Source organism: Neodiprion virginianus, chromosome 6, assembly GCF_021901495.1.
Source record: "Neodiprion virginianus isolate iyNeoVirg1 chromosome 6, iyNeoVirg1.1, whole genome shotgun sequence".
In the NCBI taxonomy this organism is placed as follows: Eukaryota; Metazoa; Arthropoda; class Insecta; order Hymenoptera; family Diprionidae; genus Neodiprion; species Neodiprion virginianus.
This window is the reverse complement of record NC_060882.1, coordinates 8,342,511-8,357,961: the sequence shown is the minus strand read 5'-3', so window position 1 is coordinate 8,357,961 and position 15,451 is coordinate 8,342,511. Positions and strand designations below refer to the sequence as shown.

General features: G+C 39.1%; 1 long non-coding RNA gene across 1 annotated transcript; it reads right to left on the bottom strand.

Moving 5' to 3' along the window:
- Positions 1–4,430: 4,430 nt before the first annotated feature.
- On the bottom strand, positions 4,431–15,098 carry LOC124306775 (uncharacterized). Its single transcript, XR_006908681.1, has 4 exons — positions 14,794–15,098; positions 9,618–10,284; positions 8,527–8,666; positions 4,431–4,996 (listed from the first exon to the last, which is right to left on the bottom strand). It is a non-coding gene; the product is annotated as an uncharacterized LOC124306775 (long non-coding RNA).
- Positions 15,099–15,451: the final 353 nt, after the last annotated feature.

Here is a 15,451-nt window from a genome sequence, read left to right as displayed (position 1 = left end):
ATAATCAATGTTAATGGAGAGAATAACACAATGGTGGAAGAATTCATTGTATAAAAATAAAAATTGATTTCTTGGCGAGCACTTTATGTTATTAGCGAGAGAGGTGAAGATTGAACTATTTTAAAATAGCGGAAGAGAACAGGTTAAAACGGACAAGAATGATGAATCGATGGGGAAGAAAAGAATTTCACTGAAGCCCGCGGGTCGATACAGTTCAATAACGAACAGATAATGCCCGTAAAGTTAGATATTTTTTGCTTCTCTGGCTCTGGTGGAAACGTAGATACAGCCTATAATTCACGACGCCAGTTTAGAAAATACGAGCGAACGTTGGATGGAAAAAGTGTTTAGGGTTTGACGTTTTAACGCCCTCGCCGCAGCCAGCCGTTATAAAATGATCTTTTTCCGGTTCATTTTATTTGACTTTTTGGCAGATTGCTGGGGTGAAAAAGAAGTAGAGACGCAAGCTCGGGACTTTTTTTTCTCTCATCGTTGCCCGCGGGGAATAAATGAGCGTTTTGTGTTCCATCGCGCGAAAGAAACGCCGGCATGAGTGTGGAACAGAGATTCAGGATGATTACAATCGTTGGGAAATTTAGTTGCACGAGACGCCGGAACGCTAATGAAATTCGAAGAGATTGCAATGTTTTTAAATTTGTTTGAAGAAAGGCTTCAATGGTGTTCCGGTTGAAAAAAATGTCTCTTTCTTAATCGCAAGATCTGAGATGAATGATCGAGAATCGAAAGCACCGAACAATAAAATTACTTGAAACTTAAGCGCTCAAAATCCGTTGAAATCAAAGGTGAAATTGCTTAAGATTCAATCTCAGGGATTGAAATCGTGTAGAATCAGAAATAAATTGTATTGCGATAATTGATCGCTAAACTATAATAAAATGTACGACAAAATACGTAACAAAATTTCGAATAAGTTGGTGCAGTTCAAAAGTTATTCGATTAATTTGTTGAATTTCACTTTGAAACTGAAACGATGCGAAATCTTTGCTACAGATCCGATTCCGCGATGCATACACGGATCTAGATGCATAATGTCAGTAAAATCAGTGCACAAATCTGAACCCGTCGAAGACGTGACGAGAAGGGAAAAAGGAACGGTAGAAAATGCGAATAAATTGGCTTTGAAAATACGAGGGAATTGAAAAGTCCCCGGAATCAAACTCCGCCCCCTTTCTCTCATCAATCAGAAATAAAGAGGTCCTTGGAATATATATATATATATATATATATATATGTATATAAAGGGTTATCCGAAGGCCACGTCGGCGTCAGAAGGTTTGAGCGTCCCATCAGCTCGACATCGAAAATGCTGGAACGGCCGAGCCTCGCCTTGTATTTCAGACTCTCGTCGTTTCCATCTAACAAAAATTTTCTCACCTCGTTCTTTTCTCTCGGCGAAAAATGGAGGAAAAAATTGAAAAGAGAAATAACAGAAAAAACGGAGAGAAGGGTGAGAGAGAGAGAAAGAGTGAACGGGTATATCAAAGGAAATACCATAGGGAATTGAAAATATATCTCTAACGTCATTCCTTGCGCATCTTCACCCATAACTATGGATGGGAACTCCTTCGTGTTATAGATCATCCTTCGTCCGCAGCTGAGGAGCGAACTTTTTTCGATCCCTTCAATTCCTTGACCGAAATCGCTGATGGATGAATAATATCGAGGGTATCGTGATGGAAACTTTACTCAGGAATGTTATACTTGGAATTTTGATAAGAGGTGGGTGGTTTTACTTTCTCAATAACGGAACACCGCGTCGATCTTTGGAGAATATTGTAACGTTTTTTTAAATTTTTTAAATATTTGCTTTCTGTCGCGGAGACGAAAATTTTCCATAGTACCTATTCTTATATTGAACACGTGACGGGCGTAATTTCTACTGCAGATTTCTTCGGTCATGAGATTGGCAAAACTGGAGAAAGATGAAATCAAGAGCTGAAGAATAAAGCTGAAGTTGATTGAACTGAATTTAATTAAAAGGCATATTTCGCTTCGACAAAGCTACTAATCAAGAATCGTAAATTCAAATAAAGAAACTTCTGTGATGATATCTTGAGAAAGATTAAGTTATTTCCATGTTTTTGCCCAAGCTCGTTTTGAATCTAAATTTATTCTTATAAAATTAACCGATATTGATATTGAACAGTGGTAAAATTTCCTGCAATAACCCATAAATTTATTAGTAATTACAGCCTCTGTCTATAATAAATTGACATAATGTACAACGTTTTAAACGGTGTCAATAGAGAAGTTGAAGATTAAAAAGTGTAAGAGAGGAAATTTTATTGATCATTCATGAACAACATCAGATATAGTTAATTAAAAAGCGATACAGCTTACAGTTATGAAAAGCTTACAAAATTTAATTCAATCAACTCAATTTTCACTTTTTATTATATAACCATGCGATGTGGTTATCGTTCAGTGTCGTTTTACTAAATCCAACACCATTGTCAGAATATCAATGATAAATCTACGTTGACAAAGCTACCGCATGATTTATATTATTTTGAGAGTATCGATTGAGACTACGAAAAGAAAAAAAAAAAAAAAAAGAAACGGATAATCTCGTTCATTGTCCAGCAGGGAAGCAGTAGAGTTTCCGGTGCAATAATCGTGTGTCCTGAAATCGAATAGAACGAGAGAAGGAAACACTTGCTGGTTTTGTCCGCATAAACCGATGCAATAATTCTTGTGCAATCGATACGTGGCTTCCGCAGTGATCGATGAGAAATCGAAAGCCTCCTCTGTCTCTCCTTCTCTTTCTCTCCCTCTCTCTCTCTCTCTCTTTCTCCCTCTTTCTCCTTGGCGTGGAACGATTCGCAATCACATCAAGCAAGAGTAGCGATCCTTTTCTCGCGTCTACACGGCTTGGCAAAGTTCAATAGAAATCAATGACATTTAAAAAGCGAATACGCGAGCACGTGAAAGGCGCAGGCTGAGAATTTGCCTACTGTTCCTCTGAAAAGCCCCGCCGGTTGTTTCGTTCTATGTACGTTGATTAACACGCTGAATTGCGGAAGTTTTAAACAAGGGAAAAGCTCGATGGTTCAGCTCCTTGTCCGATTTTCAGAGTTTCAAACACTCGGACAAAAGACGGAAAGTTTACTGCTTGAAGCGAGTTGAGTTTCTCAAAAACCGAACCCCTACTTTCTTTCAGTCACTTTCCGCCGAGAATTTATTCGTCGGGTAAATTTTCTCGTTAAAATCAACTACCAAAGAAATGTTGGCGAACTCATGAGAGAAATTGAATTTTACAGGGAACGTTTATTATTTATAACAAGGTGGGAAAATTTTTTTGCTAATTTTTCACGAGTTTCGAGTACAAGTTTCTAAAAGCTTTTCAAATTCAATCATCTTGCAATCGTTGAGAGTAAATTTTTACCAACACCGGAAAAACAATGAAACTTGTTGATTTCTTGAGAAAACGGGCTTCGTTTGGATAGTCTAGTAGTTACTGAAACACGAGAATCTGACTCTGAATCAAAATATGCAACAACTATTTATCACCTTCATAAATAGTGAAGCTGCTTTCCATTAACCTCGGATTTGGCCCTTTCCGTCTGATTAGTCGGATCCACTTGCATTTTTCACTTAAGCTTATTCAGGTGAAAACGGAACAAGCGTAGACTTAAGTGTAAACACAATGTATCCGGTAACAAATAGCGAGTTTAACAACTGCCGGAAATAGCCGGCGTTTCTTCTGGGGGGCTGAAATTGCGATTCATTCTTCTTCGTTGTTCATATTTCAGGCATTTATTCTACGTTACGCAAACTCTCGTCGACTAATTTTATGTGGCATAATTTACCTCATTTACTCGAGCAGCTTCCCCGTGAAAGTAAATCACTCAAAGGCCGTTTCTTCGTACGCTTCTCTCTTACTCGTTACACTTAGTTCACTTCTAGATACGTTGTATGTGAGTATATATCTACTGAAATGACCGAATCTACTTACGTCACCTCTTCGAGTCACTTCAACCCGTCGTTTTATAAGGCCAAGGTGTTTCACCTGCCTGAAATTCTACTCCACTTGAGCAGGATGCCACTGTATTAGGTTCTGCAGAGCTGGGTATGATTAAAAATGGTTTCATTTTAATTCCGCAGTTAAAATGCAAATTGTCATTTGACGCGGTTCTTGATTAGAATGATACTTTTCTAACACCTAATCAAACTCTTAATTTCGGAAGATTAGTAGGAAAAATTGTGACAAATTTCTAACGAAGAATAACCGATTTTTTCAACACGGGATTAAATCTGTCCTAAAACATCTTCAAGTCGCTATTGATGCTCAGAAACGGTTTTCACAAGATTCTCAACAAATTTTTTGTAAAATTATTTGGGTTTTATATCAAACATGAAAAGTTTTAATCTTAAAGTTTATAATTCAAAATAAAAATAAAAATAATCGAGGAATTTGTTGAATCTTTATTCCCCAATTTCCTGAAACTCTTGATAAATCTTGCGAACCTCATCTACGAGAATCCCTGCGAAGCTTTTGCCGTCTTTGCGTAATCGTAAAAAATATCACGGCGCCGTCGATTGAGATGCGTGTAAAGCAATTCGCCGTGTTCTCACCAAATATCGGTATAGATCCATTTCCGGGGGTGATTCATCGAGTCCGATGAACTTCGCGAGCCGGCGTTATGAGGGTGAATCAGAGTTCTAATAAAGCGCCCCAAAGTCTCGACTTTCCCCGCAAATATCGAACTCTCGTATTCGGCCCAAGTTTTTCTTCCGGGAACTCTACGTCATTCGGAAGAATCTTATAACTGTCAGGCAGTTCGTGATTCAGCCCCTTTTTACCGGTGACTAAAGCTCAGTCATCGCACAAATGCTTTATACCATCTGACGTAACACCCGGCACCTGATGCTGTGCACTCTGGTTTTCCTTTGTTCTTGTTCACCAGCGCGTCAAATTGATCAACAATCTCAAGTTGAGACCGTGGCCGATGACGTACCGCGTGTAATTACGATCCTGCAATTACAGAAAGGGAATGAATAAATACAGCTCTTGGCCAATTTTTTGTCCCACAAGTTCGCCCGAGTAAAATTAATTAACGCAGAATATTTCAGACGGAATCTTTTTCCTTTGTTTGATTAACTTTTTTCTTTTTTCTTTTTCTACCTCCAGTTCTACCTCAACTTTTATTTTCACTATGAGTATTATATTCCTTTTTCTCACAACGGGTGGACGGCTTTGTCATGACCGTGAAAATTTTATAGTTAGAACAGAGATCTTTTTGTTTTTTTTGCTTCTCCTCTCCTCCTCTACGCGCGACTTTTTAACGGCGAGTTTTACAATGAATTTTTAAATTCTGCTCTACAGGTATTTATACCAGCGTTTTTTGCATGCCTCAAAACCGAATATATGCCGTAGAACTATACAACTGTTTGTTTGATATATTCGCCAAGTTTTACCGCCGGTGCTCTTGGGAAATCTTTTTTGTTTTTTATTTTTTTATTCCAACCGTGCCGTTAAGTTGAAAAAGTCAAGGATGAGGCGGTGAAATATTGCCGAAAGAAAGGCCTAATGGTAACTCAAGGAGAGAAAGCAGGGAAAGAGAGAGAAAGGAGCGAAAGAGAAAGAGGAAGAACCGGAAGTGGGCGGCTCCCTCGAGCTACGATTACTCAAAAATGTCAAGTAGACAAATCTAACGAGCTGCTCGCGGAGATGATTCCTGCCTTAAAAAGTTCCCTCCGAATTTTTCTCCCGTAATTTTTCGCTCACTTATTACGTATAATATGTTATACTCGACGAACGTCCCTCTCGCCGTGCTTGATAAGTAATTGGGTACGTGTATGTTTGGATTTGCTGCCCAATCAGCTCACCACCCTAATTCAAGAACGCCGTGTACTGTGTTATGTAATTTCATTCAACGTCGATATCTTTTCTTTTTTTCTTTTTTTGCATTACGACGATGAAGCTTTGACTCACAGAATAATTAGTCGAACTGATTTGAGCCAACGAATTGGAAGGATGATTATTCTCCTTCAAAGATTTCGCTAACTTAGTGATTGAGGTGGGATTTATTTCTGCAATAGGTGAAATTCTTCCGCTAGCAATTCGTCAGAATATTTAACGTAAGATGGTTACACGGATTCATTGACAAAATATTTAAATAGCCAGCACTCTCATTCGCTTCATCCATTTTCATAATATTTGCTTCGAACAGGGTTTACAGAAATTTAACAGATTGATATTTGAATTATTTAATTTTCAAATTTGACTTGACGAAATATTATTTTTTACTAACCGAATACCTTCTGTACGTATAAGTGCGGACTGTTTAACTAACTCGTGTTGTTTTATATATTCAAATATACCTACTCTTTCTGTAGCTCAATAAATATTAGTTATAGTTGTATATTGGATGTTCAATATTGGCTTGAATAAAATTCATTCCATTCGACAGATTAAAAATGATTTCGACGAACGAAATTCATCAAAATATTTACCTACAATAATTCAAACCACAGTAAATCTGATGATTCAAATTTATTTTTTATCAAATCCAAGTAAACATGATTTAAATTTGTTAATAATTCGTTATTCAGTAATGTAAATTAAATTAATCGAATTGCTTGTTCTTTGGCTCTGCAGTGCGGGGTGAAGGTTTTATTTTGTGGTATAAAAGATTTACGGCAATTTTCTTCCTTGCAAAGAATTATTTATATATTTTCTTCTCAGATTACATATACATTGCTCCAACATAACCGAAGTTTCCTCGAATCGACAAAGCTGTGTTACTTTTTGTACTTCGAATAAATAACATTCTGCCGAAGGAACCCCACGGGAAAAAAAACCGCCGTCCGAGAATTAAGAAAATGATTTTCAGGGTGATATATTATTGCTACAAACGATACGTCATTCTTATGCCCCATTTGTCTTGGGCGATAAACGATCGCTTTCTGGAGACGTATTTATTTCTATGAGGCATATAAGGTATATATATATATCATATACATATACGGGCGAGGAAGGATTGCCTTTGCGAATTGCAAGAAAAGGTGGATAACAAGCTTACGTTTACTATCCGGAGCAATCTGCGATTCAGGCCACGGTGGTAAGTTCATATTACATACACTTTAGTTGTAGAACGTCTTCTATGCATCGCTTTGCGCGTCGCTTAAGCCTCTCAAAGCCTCAAAGTTACGTATGCAAGGGTGAAAGGGAAATCCGGCAAAGCCGGCCAGATTATCTTCTAGGTGAAAAAAGAAAATTTATACGACTGAATTTACGAAGAGAAATATAACTCATTTACTTTCTTTCCATCGTTTCTTTCCTAGGAATTCTTAAATTACTTCACACTTTAGTTATTTCAGTTCAATACAGAATTAGACAGACGCTTTATTTGCAATTACTACTATAATGGTAAAAAAAATTTAAAGACTAAAATTTCACCGCTGAAAACTCAAATTTTGTAGACTTCATTTTTCTGAATCTGTAAACATTGAGGCCGACAATTTTATTGTAACTTTTTAAATTCTAGGCTAACGATGTACAAAAAAAAAGAAACGTATCTAATAATGAATATCAAATCTCAAATACGTAAGCCATTGTGAAACTTGATATTACGTTCCGAAGAATTCTCGGTACGTCATTTTGAACCGCTTGATTTTGCGGGAAAAACAAAATTCGATCGAGTTACAGGGATTTAAAAATGTTCACTAAATGCACACGTTTCGATTTTTCCGGCTTTCTAAAATTAGTCGGTCATTAATATATACACTATTACTACGGGCAAATTTCGCTGTCACTTTTACCGCATGCGGTGCAAATATACGACGTACTGCACAGAATTGCACACAGGCATAATTATACGCGCTATCAAGTATGTGAGATTGGATAAATGCCGTTGTAACCGGTGGCTAATTCACGATTATACGTGATAGGTAGGTACATATAATAATTTATTATTACTGCATCTGGCTTAGCAATTATACCGACAATATTAATTAATCACTCTGCAGCGGTGTCTGCCCTGCGTAACGATATACCCGGTAATATTTAACGAGAACGAGCAAAAAATCCGTGCCGCCATGTGTTCGAAAGGGAACGTCAATCTAGATATTGAAAATAGTTACACGAACGTGTACAAATACTTTGAATTCATTTGATCACTGTAATTAAACATTTACTATCAAAGGCTTATAAATCGTTATAATAAAACGTTCAATTTTCCGTCGTTTCGATAAAATCTTTGTCTCACCGTTGGAGAAAATCAGTTTTATGATTTAAAAAAAAGAAGAAAAAAACGTATTTTTCGGAGCACAGAAAATGATGCATGATTTTCTACACAAGATAATATTGTCAGAAATGATAAACATTGAATCGATTTTTCAACATCAAACGTATATCTTTATTAATTAAATATAATTTGTGTTGATTTTGCGATAAGCCTTTCAAGAAAAAAAAATCAACAAACAAACAAGAGCAGACCACGTAAAAAACATCGATTAAACGTAAGATGAAGTGTGTGCGGAAATAAATCCGATACGACTTACGTGCTCCTTTCCTCTCCCTCTCTCTTTCTATTACTCTGAGAGGTAACAGGAAGTGAAGGTGGAGTTCCTACATGAAAGGTGTTGCGTAAAGACGAATTCCTTACTTCGTGTATCTCACTTATCCGTTTCCATTTTTCTCACTGTAAATAGCGTTTAATTAATTAATTAATTATCGTTGCAGTATTTTCATTTTCGTTATTTTTATAATAATGAAACGCGATCGACATGTAAGAAAAGTTTTCTTGGCAGTCCGATGAGTCACTCAGGATTCGAACGATCGAGCTGAAAAGCAATGTTATTTCTTTTTTCTTGTCGGGTAGAATGAATGATTCACCAAATCACCAATCTCGACAATTCGTAAAGAGACGCTGCAGAGAATAAAGTTTAATTGAGTTTGTTTAAAAGGAATAAATTATACAACTTGAGTGGGTAATCAAACAATTAGAAAACGTATTTGGCTTGAGCAAGTCTCGTTTGAATGTATTGAAATTTATTCACCGTCATAATCAACATTTCAATTTACAAAAAAAAAAGAAAAGAAACACTTTCCACGCTGTTTATACTTCAGCAAGTTTTTATTTCTCCTGTATGGTATTTGCCAAAGTTTCTTAGCGTACTTTGGGAAATAACAAATCGACCTCATCCGATGTATACGCGCCTCAATTTACCTTTACATGTTTCTTGAAAGTAACTTTTTCGGATCTCTTAGAGTTTCTACCGCGAGACTTTCCATAGGCGGTATTAGGGGAGAAGAAAAACTTACCGTTGACTGAATAAAAACTTTTTTCGTCGGAGAAAATGATCGGTTTAATATCGATACGTGTACAATTCTCAGCGAATTTCTTCCGCTGTCACCTGCCAGCATTTTTCACCCAATCGTACTCTCAGTTACAAGAATATTTTCAAATCAAGAAAACGCGGCAGCTGACAAATAATATAATAATCTCGTTCCTCTCGCAGTTTTAAGACAATAGCAGTACTTCGTACATTTCAATTTGGCAAAATACTTTGACCAATATTTTTTACCGCGAATATCTTTCCACTTTTAATCTCACATCCTTTCATTTTACGCGGTAAAATGAAGCAACTACCTTTTCCATGGAGTACAATTGCAGGATAAGACGTACAAGAAGTGCACTCGGAAAGCGTGGTTGTTTATTCAAGAAATTGCTGGACTTCCCGAGTGCTCTTTTCTCTTTCCCCATCTTCCATTTATATCTCCGTATTTTCGCGTCCTTGCGCCTGTTTTTCGTATCCTTTTCCACCTCGCACTTCTTACCAATTGCCACTCAGACTCGGTGACGTCGAGTTTTCGTGCGACATGTTGCAGCCAGAATTCCATCCGCACAGAAGCAATTAGCGGCCGTCACAGCGGACCGTTTTTACGATTCAATTTCGACTAAAAAATGTTTGTCTATCCGACAGTTTCGAACCGTTCCTCAATCAAGTCATCGAGTTTACTCCACCTCGAAGTGACCTCTCGTCTTACGTGTACCACCGAGTCGTTTGCTTACAGGGCGGAACTGCATCGTCGTACAATTGCGATTCCGCAGGAATTAATTATCCTTTGCCAAGCAGTTTACATCCCGCGACGTACCGTACAATCTAAACTCTGACCGTAAACTATCCAGCTACTAACAAATTTCACAATCATGCTGGAAGCAGCCCCTCGAGTCAAGTGGCAATTTAGTTAACTCCAGAGAGTCGAGGAGTCGCGCAACCCGAACAGCATCCCACTTGTTGTACATCCATGTTTGCCTAAAACAAGGGTCAATCGTTTCTTTCATGTAACTCATCGGGAATAACATCATAAGTATTCCGTATATTTTCCTGCGTGAACCAGTAACTGCGTAATCCAGCCGCAAACAGGATTTGGCACCTCTATGTTTTGTTTTTGGATATCAAATTCGAGCTGTACTCGAAACATGTCCTCAAAGTCGAGCCACTCGACAAAATGACACAAATCCTATTCTCAACCTATAGGAGAGCTTTCATAAATTACGTAACGAGCTTGAAGGGCGGAGGGGGTCAAGGAATTCGTTACGTTTTGTTACACGGCAGAGGCGGGAGGGGAGAGGAGGCTTGATATCGTCGTTTCGCAACGATATTTTTTCCGCTGAACGTTACATTTTATCTGTGTTATCAATAATTAACTTTAAATTTTTTTAAAAAAGGCGTAATTAATGGAAAATGTTACGTCACATTTGGGAGGAGGGGATGCAAAGCTCCAGATTTACGCGTTACGTAATTTATGGAAACTCCGTAATAAGATTCGAATTCGATTGCATCGATAAACTTTTAAGAAAGACCTGCAGATATATGATTTCTAATAACGCTTGATTACTGACCGGTGTAATTATTACGGACCGCATATCAGCGCAAGGTTTCACAAATAATATGCACACTATAATTCAGAAACGCCTCGGCAATTCCGCGGCTTAACTTTAACCAGTGAAAATATCGTAACAAAAACAACATCGTTGAGAAAAATGAAACGTGGCAAGTTGTGCAAAAGTATTAAAACCCTGGGTAATAAATGGCGAACGGCAAATTGCGCACTTTCTAAGTCGTTGAGCGCAAATACGTACACTTCAATGTTATTACCGTTAAATATATCGTTATGTTCCCATGCAAAACGCGGTGTCTATCTGTCACATTTGTTGCCCATGGTTTATATGCGCTGTGTGTTTATTAAGTATTCACACACATGACTGCCCTTACTGGGTTCAATTGTGTCACACGGTGAAGTTTTTGTTATGGTCACATGCATAAGAGCGACGGCATAAGGTAGACGCGTGCTTTTTCAAACGACGAATACAAAGGGACCCTCAATACGAAGGGAAAGATATCGCGGGTTCTCCGCCGGCGTGTGAGCGGGAAGTTTTAAGGTTCGCGTCTTCTGTTTGGGGAAAATACTATTTTCGGATTTCGCGTTATCGGGAACAGGGTGAGATGAAACCCATTTTTCAAATGTAAATTACTTTTGGCAGAATAATTCAATACCACGGCACGGGGAAAATAACGCAGTGAACCGTGGCGGATGTTTGATTGCGCAGGAAAATCTGTGTGGAAAGAAACTCCATATCACCGACGTTTTGAGGATTTTTTTGTTCCTCCACTCCTACTTCTTCTTCTTCTACTTCACTCGCATATTTATACATGACACGGTTATTTTCAATAACTCGAGGGATTTCCGAGACTTTGACACTCGGCGGTTGGGTTCACTGGCTTTGGTCCTGTCGAACGGATTTCGCAGTGACCTTGGAAAATCGGCGAGGGCGTTTCGAGTCGAGGGGTGAAAAGTTTATTCGTTACTTCGAGCCGCTGGAGTTTCGAAGATTCGGGTATCGACGGCACGCGGTGTTTTCAATGAAACTTCCTTCCTTCCTTCGACTCGATGGATCATCGTTTCATTTCGTATTCCAGATCCTTGACCCCGGCACAGGATCATCCCAAATGTAGCAGCACTCCATTGCCAACGATAAGGGCGAACCCAGGCCACGTGCCTCCTTCTCCCTACCCAGCGCATCTTTTATTCAGGAAAGAATTTAAGCTGTTCATATTGAGGCTTAACGGATCGCTGCTCGCATTATAATATATTCCCCTTTACTCGTGCCGGGGAGGGTCTTAACTTCAACGCTTTCTCTGGTGCCGGGTAAACTCACGCGTGAATCTGGAATATCGTACCACACGACTTTCCCGCGAAATGACACTGGAACAGTTTTTCATGTTTCCACGACTTTCAGCGTCAACGAACAAGAATAACGAGATTAGTTAATCCCACAGTCCAGTTTCATACAGATCCAAGTTTTACAACGGTCCAGCAAACCTTTCGAGAATCAAAAAATCAACGGAGAAAAGCTTCAATTAATCAGAAAACATTGCCGGAAACAAAGAAATTGTAGTTCAAGTTTGGTTAAGGATGTTGCAGAGCGCTTCGCTGTTGTACAATTCCAAAGAAGTATTTTATGAGCATTCGCTTGAGAATTATGTGTGAAACCTTGTGCAAAACACTTGATATTTTTTGCTGTTATTTGCAAACGATACTGACAAAGGTCTTCATACTTTACGACCATTTTCTTGAGACTATCGTTAACTATATAAATAGTTTTTCATTGAGATGCCTACATTTTTTACTATTAATTCCTCGGGATCTGTGCAGACTATCCTTCAGAGGTTTTGCGAAGTAACGTAATTAATATGAATCAATATTGGGTAAAAACTTGATTCGCGTGACTACATTCTAATTTTTCTCACTAACCTCATTAGTGGTGTAATTCCTGTCATCGCGACGCAGGAAGATTCTCTTAAGATTTGAAGATTAGCGGAACCGAGGAGAAAATAGGTGTAACTAAAGTTTTCAAAGTCAAAGTAAGAAAGGGGAAACGACAGCGAAAACCATGGTGGTTTAAATATTTCATGAAAAGTTATCAAGGCATGGGACACGATCAAAAGCAGAACCAAGACTGCCAAATTATCAGGAAAGTTTGTAATTAGCTTGAATTCAACGTCGTCGCACGATTAAAACTCTCCCTTCGTCGTTGCCCTTTCCCTCAATTCTCCTGCAGGCTATCATTACAGTTCGCTCCAGTTTGCTCTGTCGGCTCAACCCGGCAGCCTTTCCTACACCCGAGGTACAAAAATAATCCTTCACTATTTGCTCACGGGGAAAAACCAATTTCCTCAATGTCCGCGCCTTGTCGTGTAACCTTCCTTATTTCTTCGTGTCGGTATACGTCATAACCCTCTTTAAGATTAACGGGAAAACAGATCTCCGCCCTCGTATCCATCGTTATACACCTACAAACCGAAATCGTATTACAACCGTTTTTTTTTCTTTTTTCTTTTTTCACAATCAATCAAAACCGTAGACCAACAATTTCCCCACCACAATAATAAATAACGAAATGAGGATTGAGAACCAGAAGCTACTACTCCCGTTGCCCAAAATACAGACTTATAAAGCTGATCAAAAATACTCGTAACGAGTTTCGGTTAAGCCTGATCAAACATTCCATTCATGAAAACCGTCTCATGTGCTTCATTGATGAAACAATCGCTTAAACATCAAACTTTGTATTGTCCTGATCGATGAAATTAATTAAATGCCCAACTTTGTTTATTTTCTGTAGACCTGAAAGATAAATTTCGAATCAGCGATGGGAAGATTGTAATTGACGGTTGCTGTCGAGTAACAAATATTCTAAAACAGTTGGAAAGCTACAGCTATAATTGGCTAGAAATTAATCGTTTTGTAAAAAAGTCGTCTGCAGTTTCAATTAGTTTAAATTAAACAAATGTCAGTCAGACGTTGCTTGAACAAGACACAAACTGCATTTTCGCACTGTATAATAACAAAGAGGCTTTCCATCTTTATACCGAATGACAATGACGAACCTTTTCACTTGTTCAATTCACAAAGAGATTTCCTCTCTGCCACTGAACTTTCCCAGTAACTGTCTGCAGAGGCGTTGCTCGGTCAGCTAATTAGCATTTCTACACGCGGAAACAAAGTTGGTCAGCATCTGAATACTCGGGAAGTATATAAACCGCCTTTCTAATAACACTGTTGCAATTTTTACTTGCGTTTAAATAATGCCTGCGACGAAACCGACGCCAGATGAAATGCGAGACAGAAGCTGCTGAGAAAGTGCGACAATGCACCAACAGAAAATCATCCACATTCTCTTCATCCGGTTCCTCGAACTTCTGCTTCTTACTGCATCTGAACGCTGCAGAAAATTACATCAAGCCACCCGGAGCTTCCTACAAGTCGGCGTGAAGATAAATGTGAAGGTTAAATCTCACCCCTGGATCATTCGCGCCCCGCCATCTGCAGACGTGAGCATCATTCTACGATGTCTCCTCGTTCATTTAAAAGACCATCGCGAAGCTCGAAACGAGGCAGCCGAAGTCGTTTACGCTGGTCGACCTCCCCTGACGAGACTATTAAACGAACGTGGTAAAAGGTAAAAAAAATCGACACCGAATGATCCCCACCGTGAGTTTAGTTCTACAATTACCACCGTATTTCTTTCTCAGTTTGCGACTGTCTCGAATACCGCTATACTTCTGCATTTAAAAGGATGAAATCGGTGACGCGTGAGTAGTTTTTACGACCCTTTATTTCGAACCGTGTAGTATCAGCAACGACTTCCATCAACGATTTAGGGCAATTATCACTGTTTACACGATACCTGGAAACGCTTGTTTCCTGGAAAAGACAACGTCTCTTGGTACAGATGAAAGGATAAGTTACCCACTCACCGTGCCTCGACATCATCGCGTGCATTACATAAACAGCTGGTGGTTTCATGCGTAGCGAACGATACGTCAAGGCTTGATCGTCGTCAGTACCCATCTACCTGCTTCAGACACCAAACCGCGAACGTAGCTTCATCCTACGCGTCTCTGTGAGCGAAGAGGATGTGACCGAAGACGGAGTTGTGCAGAGGAGCGAAACTAATATTCTGGTGAACGCCCTGGCTACCTTGACCTCTGTCGACCTCCGTCACACTCCAAAGCCTCCAAGATCCAGTCAGCCCGCAGCCGCGTCTCGGCTCTATCCAACTTGGAACAAACACTTGTTCGATATCTACTATTTATTTCCAACGAGACCACGTTTATAGCCTCGAGCCTCGTCGCGCTCTATCGAACATTTCCTTCAGAGTTGTCGCCACCTGGCTTGATGAAGGGGGACACAACTTCTCAACGGTGGAAAAATAAAGCAAATATAGTCTATACTCTACAGGGAGTTTTGAAGAGTAACCGATCAGCTGGAACCATTCGTGAGACGTTGAAGAGGGGAAGATTTATTCGGTAACAGTTCAATTTCCGAGCAACGTGCATGCAATGTGCACGTAGCTCCACATATCACATAATGCGTGTTTAATGATACAAACGTTTCGATGTGTTTTATTCTAAC